Source organism: Rhamphochromis sp. 'chilingali' (genome assembly GCF_963969265.1).
Source record: "Rhamphochromis sp. 'chilingali' genome assembly, chromosome: 10".
NCBI lineage: Eukaryota > Metazoa > Chordata > Actinopteri > Cichliformes > Cichlidae > Rhamphochromis > Rhamphochromis sp. 'chilingali'.
In genome coordinates, this window is record NC_137937.1 from 25,945,945 (window position 1) to 25,961,766 (window position 15,822).

Sequence of the window (15,822 nt, forward strand, 5' to 3'; positions counted from 1 at the left end):
AGGGCTCTTGCACAATGGGATAGGTGTTTCAGTGTTGGGGTATTTTGATCACTGTTATGAATGTGTTTATCTGCTGTTATGCTCTTTAATAACCTTGTTATTATTCCCCCTTCTGTTTTCACTTACCAAGGAGGAGTTTTTTCATCTGACGTGTTACGTATCAGGGCTAATCTGATGAACTTTGGCTACCTTTACTTGCAGGCCTGAAGAAAAAAACAGACACACACACACAGAGACACACATTTTTATGCTATCTAGACTGCAGAAGTAAACACACACAGCAAGGCTGGACATCCCGTAAAACACCACAAGGGGAGGGGAACATGTGACACCAGGTTGTGGAGGGTAGAGGGGCAGTCTGTCACACTGTTTACTCTGTGCTCTGTGCTTTAACCCATTCCCCAGTATGCCTGCACTAAAACAACATGAACACACTCAAAATAGCAGCATGTCTGTCATTTCATTTTCCTTTTTTTAATGCTTCCACAGAACTGTGATATAACTAAACAATTAATGCTCAGTGGACTATGTCTTCCCGTGCACTCGACTTAAACAATCTCCATGCATGAGAATGTCACACATGACACTGTAAGTCCTGAAATATTCAACATCAGCATAATGGAATTTGAAATGGTGTCCTAGTGCATGATGCACCTGCACCTGCTTTGCCACACTGACGTAAGACAGTTGTTTACATGGACCAGACCTCATACATATGGACAAATAATTTAATCCAAACTCTCATAACTTGTTTTTCAGCGTGTTTTGTGAATTTTCATAACCCGGCATCGTGACACCATGTACGAGCCTTCAAATACTTAAAGTGCTCAAAGTCAAGAAAATAACATGTAATCCCAGAGGTCAGCTGCACTGTGTGCACACAGTCACACGCTGTTTACAACAGAGTGAGGACAAGCTCAGAGCGCTGCACATGTCACCTTTGTTTACATGCGCTTCCTTCCTGAAAGGGGTGGCGCCACACTCACACACACAAGCAGTATTCCAGTGTTGCTTTGGAAACAGAGCTCCAACAGCAGCCAATAGGAGGGGAGGGATTATGACTTGTGTGTGTGTGTGTGTGTGTGTGTGTGTGTGTGTGTGTGTGTGTGTGTGTGTGTGTGTGTGTGTGTGTGTGTGTGTGTGTGTGTGTGTGTGTGTGAGTTAATCAAACAGCGCTATCAATCAGGCAACGTGTTGACAGGGGAAGATTTTTTTTAATCAGGTCTTTCAAGAAAGAATAAACACAGGGCAATAATGCCAGGCTCAAGCAGACACGCGACTAATCCAATTAAAGATCAACAGTTTAATTTGCAAGTGGAGAATTATGAGGAGTGTGTGTATCTGCCCGTGTATCCGTAAGACTATTTGTGTATGAGGCAAAGTTTTCTGCACTTTCATTTCTTGCTGAATATATTTGTGAATGAGCAGCTGTCACAGCCACTGTGGCATGCCCAGTACATGTTTTTTTCCCTGTTTGTGGACATGTGTACATGCACGTGTGGTCATGTGTATTTTATACAGCTGTTATTGTTATGAGTGATTAATTGCTTCTGCTGGCACCTGTTTAGGGTCCTTTACCATAAGGATGTTTCGGTCTTCCTGTTCGCACTGAGTTTATCAGTGTGGACCATAATAACACACAATAACAGAAGCTTTGCTATCTACTGTGTTATAAAATATGATTAACTCACACACTAGTATGTAAACATAAACTCGTGCCATGTGCACTTTGATAAAAACTCCAATCCCTTTTAATATTTAACATCTCTTACAGCTTATTCTCTTGCGGTTGCATAAAAACATGCACACATCGTGACTGATGTTCAAAGACTGTAGGTTGAGTGAGTTTGACCGTGTGATTAGCTTGTTTGGGTAAGCTGCAAACAAAATGAACTTTTTGGGATTAATAAAGTTACCTGAATATGAGTGCAAATATACACAAATGCATGCTGTAAAATGCGAATCGGAGAAAAAAAATGGAAAAGAAATAAAACCCTGCAACGTGAAAATAAACCAGTATCACTGTCACTTCCGGGGTAACAATGGTAGTAGATCTTATTACCTTCAGTCAAAATTACTCTAAATTCATTAAGTGAGATGAGCTCGCCAAGATGTAGCTGATTTTGCTGCTGATTCCGAGGGGAGAGAGTGGCATAATTAAATTCCCCTTTTCCCCCAGTTCATTTCAGGCTTTAGGAAAACATAGGAGGAATATGTCTTGGGAGCAAAATAAAATAACAGCCCACATTTTTTGACAGATGTAGGTCTTTAAGTAAGATGGGCGCAAACTAAGAATAGCTGTGTAAATAACAATGTTCCAGTGGTCTAGTCTGCAGAAGGACTAAAGCGAGCATCCAAGCAGTGCACACAATGAACAATAGTGGGGAAAAGCTTTAATATTTGTGATTGATTCGGGTGTGTATTTATATGTAAAATGCATTTTGTTATTTAGATCTTAATTTGTTTAGCTGTAGAAGGGACTACCCTTTATCTGTGGATATTTTCATGTATTTGCAAAGGTGTAGGGAAAACAAAGAGTAATTCTGGTGCATGTGTGTGAGAGTGAGAACTGTTACAGAGTAACCCATGTGTTACCTACCACACAGGATGCAGCTGCAGCAAGTGAACAATAGCTTCTTCACAGTGTGGGATTGTGAATGTCTCTGTGTGTGAGACTTTACTGATCAGTTCCTTAAAACAGAGCTTCTTTGTCATTTCTGTCTATCCTCTTTTCCTTATGTGTACCCTGGATGTAACCTTAAGGCATAAGGAAGGTAATCTAATCAGTAACCTACTGTTTCTTTTTTCTTTGCACCAACCACCCGCAAAGCATGCAAGTGCAATCATGTTTGCCTAATCACTGCAAAACAGGGATGTAGTAAGTGAGTGACGGTTCATCTAAAGCTGCAATATGGACAGACCAAAGTAATGCTTGATTCATCCCCCCGCTGGGAGGTGAAATAAGTTTGAGATCAGCCTTCTGGGGCTTCAGTGTCTTGCATAAGGCTATTTTTGAAGCGTGAATTACTTCACAATGAAAACAGCGGATTTACAGCAAAATCCCAATAAAAGGAGATTTAAGTATGTTAACTTAATCTGTTTAAAAAGGGATCCAAATAACACTCTGCATTTAATATAAATCACACTAAATTTTCTGAAAAAAAATTGATGTAACAAACCAAATAATGAGAATGGACTGAACGCGGAGAAAGTGTAAAAAACAGAGGAATAAAACCTTGAAATACAAATCAAAAAAGCATAAAATTGTAGGCATATTTCTGCTTGGAGTTACAGTGGATGCTTTCTTGAGTACAGTATACATTTAAAATAGCTGCTTTGTCCTGGTCTAACAGTGGAGTGCCAGACACAGTTTATGAAACAAAGAAAGTGGATAGCCAACCACAGCAACCTCAGCAGACTCCTCAACTCTACCCAGCAACTATTACATTCTGATACTTAGCCGGTGTGTTTCTGTCGCAAACAAACACAGACATGCATGTGTGCTCACAGACACACAGACTCAAGGCCACAGTGAAAAGATCTCGCTTAGCTTTGGAGCCAAAAGAGGATCTTGTTGCTGTCATTGTAGATATTATGTATCAAAGCCCCTTTGCATGCATGCATGCCTGCATACATGCAAGGAGGTGGAATTAGGAAGTCCTGCATATGATGTCGGTATATATCAGAAACATTATCTTGTACAGTATCTAGTACTGTCTGCAGTGTGGGTGCGGGTAGCTACTGTCGCACTTGTAGACGAGGGGACTACGTGTAGGCATATTTATCCACAGCCTCAGCGCAAGGCAGCTTACTGACGTCTGACTCGGAAACTGACAAAGACGGACTTTGTTGCCTTTGTGGGTGAACCGAAAGAACCTAGCCTTTCAGCATCCCCCTTTGACTGCGTAAGTGTGCGTTTGTGTGTAGGTGGGTGTATATATGAGAGCAATGGAACTTTATTTCCAAGACCAAAGGAAAGGGTATCCCCAGCCTTGTTAATAAAGGCGTAACAATAAATTTCATTGCTGGATTTAAGATGATAACAATCGATACACCCACGCATCCTACAATGAATTTTCTTATAGGGAAATTTCACTCTCTCCTTCTACCTCATCCCTCATCTTTCTCTTGTTCCTGTCAAACTCCATATGCCAAGTGTGGGTTTTTTTGTCTTCAATCTCTCTTTCTTTGCAAAGCCAGACATGAGTCTCTCATTCAAATAGAGTCCTCTTTGTTGGCATGGATTCAGAAGCAGTGAATGTCTCTTCAAACAGACGCATGCAAACACACATAAATGCACGCACGCATAAAGCCCCCAAGGGCTTGTTTCCTTTGATCCAGGTCTTACTCAACCTTAGACAGTGCAGCAGGTGTGAGGCAGCCGTCAGGTGTGTGTGCACAAGAGCAAGCGCGTGTATATATGTGTCATCGGCCATATGGCCCTTAGTGACTAACTACACACCTAACCCACCTCATGCACCCACTCGAACAAACACGCTGGCTTTCACCGTGTCTCCAAAGCAGCTGCAGAATCTAGAAAACACTGGTGAACACATAACCAAGGGCAAATCACAGCAATTGCTTGGCTGATACTCCACCAATCATGTAGCTTAGCCTGAGTGCAGTCTGCAGCTGAGCCAATCAGGAACAAAGAGTGAGGATAACCAATACCAGCAGGAGCCAGAAAGTGAAGCAGTTGGAGATAGAGATAAACCAATCAGAGCCTAAAGGTTGAATCCATTGATGTGATGTTTTTGAATTTCTGCTAAGAACTTTTCCTTTATAACCAAAACATACAAGAACTTAATGCCCCTTCTCAGCAGTGCTAACTCTCTATTAAAACACGTGCAAATCCAATTATATAGAAGAAAAAAGTCTCCTGCAGATGTTGCAAGATGATGAAATTCCAGAAATAGGCAGTGCAAACAGTATATCTGTTTTTGTTTTTTCTGCTCTTGACTGGTTGTGTTTTTGAAAGGTTACCTGACTTCCTTACTGTCCTCTATTTGAGCACATAGATCTCTGTATAAGTGTGCCACTGTGTTTGGCCCAGGTCACCCCAAACCCTCTGACTTCATGGACAATAAAGGAGAGAGGCGTGTCATTGACACACGTGCTGCCAACTGTTGCTGAGACACAAAGTGAACATAAAAACCACTTTACTGACTGTGAAGGGCCCCCCTCCTCATGACCATGGCACACTCCAATATCATGAGCCCCCCACACACATACACACTCACCCCTATCCTGGCTCCTTTGTCCCAAATGAATGAGTTGGAGAAGTGTGTGTGTGTGTGAGGACAGCTGGCTCTCTGGCTCCATCAGTAGCAGCTGCCCCAGCCTCGGGCCCTCAGGGTGGAACAGGGCAGATTAGAGGCTGACTGGGGTGGGGTGAAGTGTGTGTTTGTGTGCATGAGTGTGTCAAGGGGACGTGTGGTCCAGTCTGCGGCCTTACATTCAATGAATGGGCCAGCCCTCTTCTTTGTCCCATCTCCTGTATCATTTTCTTTTTCGTGGCGTCTCCCTCCAAAAGCAAAAGGAAGCACTTTTTTTTTCCTAAATGAAAAATTAGAATGCAATATAATTAGAGGGAAAGACGGAGCAGAAAGAGAGAGAAAAGTAAACAGAGAGAGATGAACAGGATCTAAAAGAGAGACAGTGAAAGTAGCCAGTGTCAGCCAGGCGAAGGGCTAGACAGTGGGATGGAGACACTGAAAGACACAGAGCGTTTTGGGTCCCCACTTGGTGCTGAGTGGGGGCCAGCTATGGGGACAGCTGTTACTCATGCCTATAGGATATCTGAGCCAGGCCTTTTCAAAAATACAGGGCTGCTATGAAGAATGGAGGGGCCACTTTTCTGTCGTGTGTGTGTGTGTGTGTGTGTGTGTGTGTGTGTGTGTGTGTGTGTGTGTGTGTGTGTGTGTGTGTGTGTGTGTGTGTGTGTGGTAGGAAAAATAAAGAGCTTTTGAAATTGATGGGTGTGGATTCTTGCCAAGACATAAAGAGTGGCACGCTTCACCCGAATGTCTCGGCAAATAAAAAGAGCATTCTGAGTGGACTGATACGAAGGAGGGGAGGGAGACAGACTTTCACCCCCTAAAGAGCCATTTATAGACATGTTTTCATCCATGTTGATTTATTAAAACACAATGGCATCTCCAGGACAGAGCCACAGTTTGTTGACACAGAGGAGTCATTCAGAGCTTCACAACAACATGATATTTACACAGTAACTCGGCTTATGGAGACACATGCAAATCATTCTGGCGTGATCCAGTCTTAAGCATGAGACGTTGTGAAAAGTACACAGATCAGATGGTTAAAAGCCTTAAAGAGCATTGAGTCATATGTTTGCAAAATCCCTGTAATGGAGATAAATCACAGATAAAGGTTAAATGACATGAAGTCCCATCAGACACATAGTATATAACACTTAGTAAATAGCATTTTGAAACATCCCTAATGCAACACTGACCTTCAGAGAGTCTGTTTCAGTGCTTTTTAAAACTGCTTTTGTGAAATACTAATGCAAGACTGACCCCCAGCAGATTCTTGGCTATAGATTCTCTTTACAGCCTCTACACTTCTGTCCTCCTCCTGCTCCTCCTCTCCTCCTCCTCCTCCGATCTTACATCCTCCACATGAACTGCAAACCCTCTGACCCTCGTTGCCAAGGCAACATGCCAGTCTGATCCAGAGTGACAGCTCTATTCAGGTTGTCATTGTCTCCCATGACAACCAGTGAGCAATCCTTAATTAGGCCGAGGGATGCTCCAGAAAAGAGAGTGACGGTTGATTCAATTACGAAGCCTTTGTCTGGTCTTTGTTTATTACGCACATTGTTATTCGCTGCAGTGAAAAAGTCGTTTGTCTCAAAGCGTAATTTTGACAAGAAAGGCAAACATACGACAATGTGTCTTTTTATGAAATTTCAAAATGTTTGACCCCACATGGCTGTGTGTAAAGAGATCAGGGCAATGCTGGCTTGAGAATCTAATTTAAAGAATAGCACTGAATGTGTTCTTTGAAGGTGTTTTCTTGTCAGGGGTGTAGAAAACAACAAGGAAATAACTAAAAGGAAGTTAGAGTAAGATATCACTGAGGTCATAGGTCAGACTGCAGTTGTAGTGAGAGGTACAGTTTAACTGATATTAGCTTGATAGACACCAGAACTGAATGACAAATACACGTTGTTACCACCATGTCATGTAATACGCATACTTTGTGCTACGCTGCAGTCTTAAGAAGACCTCATTGAAAACTGTTTGACAACAGATGCACTGTACCATTTGAAAAAGTTCAGATCTTGCGGAAAGCAAAATTTGCAATGACCCATTATTTTGTTACTGGTTGTATCTGATGCTGGTAATTCTCAGAAAGCACATTAGCAAGCAGAGATTAATCTCATCCTCTGCTTTTAGGAAGCTTCATGGGACCTTCTGCATATTTGGCAGATATTATCAGAACCTATTCAGTAAGTAATTACTAAGTAAACAGGACACAGCATGTATTAAAGTTAGCAGCTTGATGCACTTAGCTGAAGCAAGGAAGTCCAATATTTTAAAAAAGACAAATTAAATATAGCAACTTCACAGAACTAGAGCTATAGTGTTGTGTAAAAGTCCAAGAAACCTTCTTTGATATTGCAAGATAATGGGACATTGGTGCAGTGATTAACTGACACGTGTTCAAAAATATATGGAAATACATTATATAAGGCAAAAGCAGAGTTTGTACAATTATCTATAGAGCTTGGAACTCAATATATATGGTGTGAACACCATCTTTAACACAACCTGAACTCAAGGGTGCATGTTTTATTAAATTAAATTAAATTAAATTAAATTAAATTAAATTAAATTAAATTAAATTAAATTAAATTAAATTAAATTCAAAAAAACTTTATTGATCCTGAAGGTTGACCCCAAAGGAAATTGTAATTTTACAGTCTTCGGGACTCGTTCTCCAGACTTCTTGAAGGACATGTTCTGTTCTCTGTCAAGATGATCCCACACTACTTCAGTAACTTTGATGTCTGAGCTTCAGAGGACCTGGTTATTGAATCTTCTGATTGATGGTGTTCACCTGTGTGTTTTTTCAAGTATTCTTTTACTCCATTGGTAGTGGGTTTGGGATCCGTGTCATTCTTAAAAATTAATGCATTGCCAATCAGATGCTTATCAGATGGTATTGGATGATATATGGCTCAAAATCTGGCGGTACTTTTCTGTGTTCATAATTTAGTAATAATACAGTTTTGGCAAGATCCCAAACACCACTGGCTCACATGCATCTCCAAACCATGACAGAGCCTCTGCCATGTTTTACAGATGGCTTGCTGGAGCTGTCTCCTGACCACCTTCATACATACTGACAACAATTTAAATCAAAAGTTTCATATATAGATTTATCATATGACCCTGTGTCCACTGATTTTCAGTCCAGTTCTTGTGCAATTTGGTGTACCTCAGTCTTTTCTTCCTTAAGAATGGCTTCTTATGAAACCCTTGCTCTGAGACCATCTCTGATGAGGCTTCGGCATACTAGAAGCCTGTTCTCTGAACATTTCTCAAGTCTTGTGTGAGCTGCATTTTCCACCTATATATTAAGGATTTCAATTTCAGATACTGTTCATCTGCACAACATGTCAAGATATCCCAAGTTTTCAGCTAGTAGCTCTTGGGGGGCTTTTGTTTGCCTGTCAAATTGTGTTATCTTTGGCATTTTCCATAGTTTCGTGCAAAGAAATGGGGCTACTAGTAACAAAATGCCTGCAGGTACATTTTAATTTTTTTTCTGTAGACATAAATTACTGGTTCATCAATGACTTACATGCCTTTTTTATGCTTGAATGATTCAAAGGTCGGTGTTAAGTTACTTAAGAGACAAAAAACGCTCACACACCTGAAATGGTCAGGTACAAGGACTGGACTGAAAATGAGTGAAAAGGCAGCCAATGTTCAAAGAAAAACTTTGAAAGATGTTCAGAAAGTCTGAAGAACTTGTTCAAGATCATTTTAAAACTCAAAGAAATCCTCATCAGTGCTAAAAAAAAAAAAAAAGATTAAATAAGTAGCTGGGTGCTGACCACATTGTTGGTTTACATTTGTTGATGTTTCCATGGATGTATTAAAATGTGATTTTTCTTTTTACCCCTTTTTTTTTTTTTTAAACAAAACTAAATATATAGATATATATATATTGGAGCATAACCTAATGGTGCATAAGCTTGCTCATAAACTTGTCATTGCTTAGAGTTTAAGCAATGACAAGCTTTTGCTATCTTATACTTTACACTACACCATCTGCTGAGGCCATCAGTGATGCACCTTTACCCCCCAAAAAGTCTGAAAACTAGACTGGAAAAGTACTGCAGAAATACACACACATGCACTCACTTGTTCACAACAAATAAACTGCACACTCCTGCTGTTGTCTATGCAGACACATCTGGATGCAGAATGGATGCATGCGTGTTGTGTTGCTCTTCTCTCTCATCTGTTTGCACTTGCAACAATGCACACTACTGCATGGCTGATAACAATCTGTCTGGCTTGCTATCTGACATTGTACCTGTATCTACCTGTCGAGTCCTGTTGTTTGCTGTCGACCAGTCTTCAGACTATCTGTCTGCACCTCCTAAAACCATTTTTTAACCTAACAACTTAATTAGGGGCCTATATATATTTGCACCAAGAGAATGAGTATCCACACTTGGAGCGACAACTTGTCTTTAGAGCCTTCCGACTTCCATTATTGCGCCCATAGTTTAGGCTGACAGTTGGATAAAATCGGGGTGATTAAGCCGTCTAACATCCGTGTTTTTCATGAGTCACAGGAAAGCCACTTTCCAAAATGCTATGAGCTCATATTTACTTGGTTATATACATAAAAACCCATCACATGATGTATGTTTGAGCAATGCTTGTTCTAAGCACTTAAAGACTACTTGATTATGTGACTCTAAAGAAATAAACAGACGTGATTTGTTAATATGTATAGATCAAAGTATTTAGAAATGTCTATTAAAATCTGTGTTCCTTATGTTCGCTTGTTATTGCATGTCTTCACGTTTTGTTTGTGGGCAAAATCCCTAAATCACACTGAATCCTCAAAGTCTTACCTCTTTTCGGATAGCATTAAGTTGTAGTTGGCATCAGAAAATGAGATGGAGTAGGCAAACTTCATAGAGTGCTGTGGTTCAGTCAAACAAGAAAACACTGATGCATGACCACAAAGTTCATGAGTCAGTACATTTAACAGTGCCTTGAGTCAACATTAGTCTTAAGAAATGTAGCAGGAATATAATCTAAGAAGAATTTGCAAAACATACAAAAAGGCATTTTGCTTTGCCAAGCACTTGGACACAAACTTGGTGATAAACCACAGCAGTCACTTGAATGTAAAAAGCAACGGTTACATTTTGGTTAACAGTTCTGCACAATTAGAATTAGGAATATATACAACAAAATGTATTTGTATTGGTAGCAGTTGCCTCTGCCACTGTGAGTCCTCCTATTTTTATTTGCCACAGAGAGGAGTCACACAGCAAGTGCCACTCTTGTGCTCCACTTCTTTATGTCCAGCTGTGGAGAGCTCTGTGCTAAGCTCACTGCTGGGCTTCTTGTTCCACTCGTGTTTGACCTCACACCTACTGGAGAGGTTAATTAGTTAATTAGTCATGTCTGACAGGAGTGCCACCTTCCCTCATCCGGCACTCCTCTCTAAAAAAAACACCGCTTCACCTCTCCATCCTGCGACTGAGCCCAGAGACCACACCCTGCAGCCACAGTATGAAGTGCAAGAGCATAAGTTTACATCTGACCAAAATGCTAAACATTGTCAAATATATTTGCTTTAAATTTTTGATAACCATTGAGCAGGCGTGTAGTGTAATGCTTCTTGAATCTGCTTTGGTTCTCTGTGTGTCCAAAGGTACACAAAAGTTCCAAGAACTGACCTCCATGCACTTAACCCCAAGAGATGGAATGACCGGGCACAGAGTGTTTTGTTTACTCTGCCATATCTAAGAAAGACTCAGTATTTCTCAGATAGGGTTCAGGTTAGGCTGTGAAACTAGATTCCACATTGGCACATTGTCACACCCAAGTAACAGTACACTTAACTTGTCCACCCTAACTCCTTAGCCCCACAGCCAAAACTGGGAGAGTGAAGAGAAAAGGTGAAAGATCAGCCTCGCACTCCTCTGAGACATGAAGCTGCCTGAGAGGCACCCTAATCCTCAGCCAAGGGGGTATTCCAGTTTTCTTTTAACCTTTAGATGGGTTTTCAGGGTAAAAATTGAGCAGTGATGAGAAAGGAGAAGGTGAGATGTGAAATAGCGGTTCCCTTGTAGATTGTGCATGTGAGTGGTTTTTTTTAGAAGATAACAGGAAAGGCACCGTGAGGTGACTTCTAGAGAGTTCAGAGGAGAGGCTGGAAAGTCCAAGCTGACTCACTAAACTTTCACCTGCTCAAAATGCACAGGAGAGAGGGAATGAAAGAAAGAAAAAAAGAAAGAAAGAAAGAAAGAAAGAAAGCTGTTTTAAGTGCATAGTCTGAGGTATTATTAGCAACTGTTCTGTTTGCCAGGTTTCACCCTTGTGTCTGTTCTAGGGAGGAGTCACACAGCAAGTGCTTTTTTCTTCTTCTTTCTGTATTTTTTTCTTTGTAAAGCAGAAAAGTGTAAGATGTTCGAGGGCTTTGAAGTCTGGAAGACAAAAAAGGCTCCTAAGAAGAACAAGTTCTTTGATCATGTGTCAGCGAGTTTTAGCTTTTGTTGCAGAGATGAGTGAGTTGAAATAACTTTAGTGATCTGGTGTCATGTCCACACGGGTAGCATACAAGGTTTTTGTCTGAACGTTGTCATTGAATCGCTATTGCATCAGATTAGTGCATGCTTTTGGTCTTCACTGAACGTAAAGACAACAAAAGACTAAAAGTTATCATTTATCAAATGATACATTAATCACACCAAAAGTGCAGCTATAACACCCTAAACACCTTTGGTCACTGTTGATAGAACATCATCATACATTAAGGTCCTCCTTTGAACAGGAAAGACTTTAAGACGCAGCATATTAGCTGTTATTTTTAAACTTCCCTCAGTTTTAGCCAAAAAACATAACTTCCTAATACAAACACATTAAAACCAGACAACTCACTGAAGTGGGATTTTTATTACTCTGGCTAATGCAACGCCACTTTGATGTGAACCCAAGCACCATCTAATGTGAGCCAGACATCCCCTTTCTCAGCAGAGCAGAACTTACCTACATCCAGCGCTCCTTCACTGGGCAGCTTTGTGAAAAGACGGCAAATGTGCTTGCAACAGCCAAACACAGAATAAATGGGTTGACTGAGCGTCAATGTGCATCTGTTGGGGTGCAGTATTTCCAGCAGTTTTTTGATCCTTCTTAAAAGAAGGATCAAAAAAGAAGTTTGTCTAAAGTGTGTAAATTGGTCCAAAAGCCACACTTATTATCCACAAATGGGCAAACCGATTCATGAATGACTCAAATATTGTCTCTGATGTGATGCTTCCCCTTATGGCAACATTACTTTTGGCTTTTCTACATATTAGATTTAATTCTTCATTCTGTTGCATCCTAAGCAAACGCTCAGGTTTAAGGGGGGTTAAATTAGTTGAATGAGTAAAAAAATAGTCTAAGAGTGATTTAACTAATGAGACAGGCAAGTGACCGACTGGGTGGCAAAAATGATTTAACAGATAAATATACAAAATCTCACTTTTGTAATCACAAAAGTTGTTTTTTTTTTTCTCAGTCCCATGGATTTCCCTCCTCACTGGTATGCTGCTTGTTTGAAGTGGCTGCTGGAGACCCAGCCTGTAAAATGGGCTGAGGAAGAAAGGAAGCCAAGTCCAGCTGAGTACATAAAGATACATACAACCAGCTGCAGATTGAGTATTTGACAGAGAAAAAGAGAAGGGAAGTCAAAACCACATTGTTATTGCGTAAATTCACAAATTCACACAGCTGTCCTGCAGCCAATCATATTGCCTTATATGTGTTTATACTCCCCTCAGCTAATGCGCGTTATCTAACCTAATGAGCATGCTCTCCCACACTGGACATTTACTTTGAGTAAATAGAGATGGTAAATGCAATGTTAAAGTTCCTCCAGGAAAAAGAAAGCAACAGCAAAACCCCCTAAAGCAGCAGCGTTCGTTCCTGTAAACTGAAACAAACTGGCTGCCCAGCACTGGCTCACAGAGGATATGGTTACATTCTCTCTAAGAAGTGGCTCTTACTTTCTGAGTACTTTGCGTCTTGCTCTTCTGGCGAATTAACAAAACACACAACGTGTTGCTGTCAAATGAAATTCTTCCAAGTTATTTTTCTGTAGATGCTGCTCTCTAATAGAGGAAAGATGCTTCATGTTAGCGACATGTAACAAGCTTCTATAACAGAATCCACGGCGTTCAACACAGAATCTTCTGTCTTGCTGAGATGAGAAGCTCTTTCCAGGAAACCTGAGAGACGCTTCTGAATCATACATGTGCAAAAAATACCTCTGTAGCGAGTCTGGCACCTCAGAGAGGTGAAGGAGCAGAAGGCCTTACGTGAGTCACATAAACATGAAGTTTTTATATGGCATTATAATTCCACATAATCAAGTAGTCAAACTAACCAATTCCTGCTAATTTTGAACACCGTGCAGCTATCTTAATTGACCCCCCTCTCCGACCATCCGTCAGCTCACTCAGCCCGATGTGTAGTGTCTCTTGAGGGCCTACTGTGGAGCAGGAGCAGCAGTCAGTGGTAAAGTTTCATAAACACAGACACATATGGGGTGACAGATTTACACTTAAGGCATTCTTTCTTTTCCTGACATGTCCAGACACATGCGGCAAATCACCAGAAGGATAAATAGATATACTATATGAATGGAGATATGAGTTTGAGATCTAAGCGGGGATACTTTTACAGTTTCTGCCTGCTCCTTTTTCCTTCTTATCAGGCTTTCAAGCCACAGCAGCTGCCCCATACACATAAAATCTTCAAATCCATCTCCAAATGGACAGGTAGTGCCACATGTGTGGAATAAAAAGCCTCTTGGATAACTCAGTCTCGGGTTACCAGCTGCACGCGACAGCTGCCTGAAAAAGGATCTGGTTTCTGGTGGTTTTTGTACAGTTGGTGATGGATGCAGAGCAAAACACAGGAATCGTTAACCTCCTCCTGAGCCCTACCAGTGAGTAAAGGGCAGTTTGACTGCCAGAGACAGGAGGAGCATTGTCTTAGCTCTCTGAACTCAACAACATACGTTGCAGAGAGAAAGATATATGCCACTTAAAAAAAAAAATGACCATAGAGCAATGCCTACATTATCCTATCTTTAATGCATTTAATTTCATATCTTTACCCCCAGTTACTCAGAAGTCTTGTTTTTACATTGAACTGCTGAGACATAAAGCACCCACGCAAAATATATGGCATATAAATGCTATGGTCAAGGTGAGCTGCCCTGCTGATATATGCACACCAGCAATTTTCATCTGATATGAGCACAATACACATAGACAACTTAATCTCCTCTCCTGTACAAGACAGGCTGAGAGTGCGTACAGACTGTGGGTGCCTGGCCTTTTCTTAACAACAAGGCAGCTCTAAGATGCATGGTGAATAGGCTCTTGTCTAAGAATACTGTGGTGGTTGTGAGATAATGGCTGATTCATATGAGGACATGACAAGCTGTGAGGGTTTATGCAAGTAGAAGTCAGATGTCAGATGCTGTCTGTGACTGCTGTACTGTACTACCTATCTCCTCAGCAAGACCTGTACACTCTGTAGCTCCTCTTAACGTGTTTGTTAGGAAGATTATAGATACTGCCAGCAGAAGATGATGTCATACTTTCACGTCTGAATAGGATACTATGCTCTTTATCTAAGGTTTGCATATCTCCAAGGGGAAAACAAATGCTTGTCTCCAGGATAGCGTCTGCAGCATTTATATTGCTGAAACATGGTTTACACACATCGCCTTGTGTACAGAATGGAAATGAGCACACGGAGATCATAATCATCTGTAGGGAAATTCTTTTGAGTATGACAGGATTACTCAAATGTGAAACAAAGTCATCATAATGGAATGTGTTTTCTGTGTGACTCACTGTTTATCAGCCCTCCTGCGGATGACATAAAGTGTAAACATATGCATAATGGCAAACGTTTTACTACCTGTCACATCAGTCACACCACTTTATATATTTAGAGAGTGCTGAAAGTGCATCCCAGTAGTATCGATAAGAGGCAACTGTATGCATCAGTGAAACAGTTTTTCACCTTAGGTAACAAGTGGCATTCAAAGAGTAATAGCTTGCTGAATTTCTAATTAATTCAACTTTAAAAACATCATTAGGTGACCTAAATGACAAAAGGCTGGAGACATTCTTGCTTCCAGTTTGTCCTAGTGCTCGTTGGTGGTGTATGCACTTTATGTAGCGTGGTTTATTAAATAATATTAAATAGGGCATGCTGCACTGATAAAGTGTAGAGTTGAAAATATCCAGGAAAGGTACTTTTTTCTTCTTTCAAAGGCTGTCTGGTTAAGTTTGATGTTTCAAAAAGTTGAAACCCCAAGAACTTTTCCTAGCCACAGTGCTGTGGTTGCACAACAGTGAAGAAATGAACTCTCAAGACAGCTCTGGAGCAAGTGTGACAGCTGTGCACCTTTCAGGGCACTTTATCTAAAGGTCATTGAACCAAACCTTCCACAATATATAAGAGCAGGTTAACCCTTACATAAGAATACCAGGGTCTCGATTGTCACATGGGAACAATGCAAACCCTGATATAT